Raw genomic sequence first — 1,634 nt, 5'->3', positions numbered from 1 at the left:
TTTTAGACTTAATAAGGAAAAGAAAAAAATCCTTTGCTGGGGTTGCTAAGATCTACAGTAAGACTGAAACTTCTATGTGTGAAACTGTGAAAAAGGAAAAAAAATTTGTGCTGCCTTTGCTGTTGCACCTTGAACTGCAAAAGTTACAGCCACAGTATGTGATAAGTTGAAAAAGTATTAAATTTGTTCAATAAGACATTTTGAGAGAGTCCACATTCACATAACTTTTATTATAGTATACTTGTTATAATTGTTTTATTTTATTATTAGCTATTGTTAATCTCTTACTGTGCCTAATTTATAAATTAAACTTTATCAGCCCTTCTAGGCATTAAACTTTAAAAGCCCTTCTAGGCTTTTCTGGATGGCCCAAGAACTGACATGAGATAGATTAGCAGGAGAAAATCAAATAAAGTTTAATAACGTGTATACATGAGAGAGACCCAGGAAACTTCAGTAACTTTCCAGAATGGCTGAAACCCTTACCTTAAAAACCATCTTCAGCTAAAGACTAAAGAGGATATTGGGGGTAGTGGTTTGGGACTTCAGCTGGGAGGAAGGCAATTCACATGAAGAGAAAAAGTCCTCTATCTAAATTCTTTTAGGCAGGTAGGACAAATGGTCTTCTTGAGTCCTCTGGAAATTGATTGTTTTCTGTTTGAATTAATCCATGTGTTGCAGGAAGGGGGGACCCCTTTCAGGGCTGGAAAAGGGCCTCTTGTCTAATACTCAGAAATGAATTGTCCGAGGAGGCACACGTGCTGACAAAGCAAAAGGCGTTATTGGGAAGGGGCCCCCTGGGCGGAGAGCAGGAGGGTGAGGGAGCCCAGAACTGCTCTGCCACGTGGCTCGCAGTCTCCGGGTTTATGGTGATGGGGTTAGTTTCCGGGTTGTCTCTGGCCAATCTTTCTGACTCGGGGTGCTTCCTGGCGGCGCATGCAATGCTTGACCGAGATGGATGCCAGCGAGGAGGATTCTGGGAGGTGGAAGGACACATGGCATCTCCTTTTGACCTTTCCCAAACTCTTCTGATTGGTGGTGCCTTGTGGTTCCATGTTCCTTCCCAGGGCCTCCTGTTGTAAAAATCACTCACACAAATGGTTATATGGTGCCTGGCCAGGGTGGGCGGTTTCAGTTAGTGTGTTTCCCCTAACTCGTGTGCCAAAGAGACATTTTGGGGTGACAAATTGTGCTGCCCTGATATGTATAGGGAAGATTGTATATTTAAGGTTCTATGCTATCCTCAGTTTCAGTATCCACTGGGGTCTGGGAAGCTGTCCCTGTGGATAAGGGGGAACTACTGTAGTTTAAATACTCCCTTATTCAGTGACTTCCCTGATGGTCCAGTGGGTAAGACTCTGCACTTCCACTGTACTGGGCTCGGGTTTGATCCTTGATCAAGGAACTAAGTTCTCACATGCCATGCAGCCGATCAATTAATAAATACCATCTTCTGGAAGCCTTCCCTTCCTTACCCTCCTTCCTTTGTTAATGAAAAGATGCTTCCTGCCATAACAATAAACAAAGAATGTTGCAGCCATCAATTTGTCACATTACAGCTGCCCTTTGGTCAACTCTGAGGGAAAACCAAACAAAGACACTACAGTAGAAGAAAATTACAGGCCAATATCTTT

This window comes from Odocoileus virginianus, chromosome 11 (assembly GCF_023699985.2).
Source record: "Odocoileus virginianus isolate 20LAN1187 ecotype Illinois chromosome 11, Ovbor_1.2, whole genome shotgun sequence".
NCBI lineage: Eukaryota > Metazoa > Chordata > Mammalia > Artiodactyla > Cervidae > Odocoileus > Odocoileus virginianus.
This window is presented reverse-complemented; position numbering follows the sequence as displayed.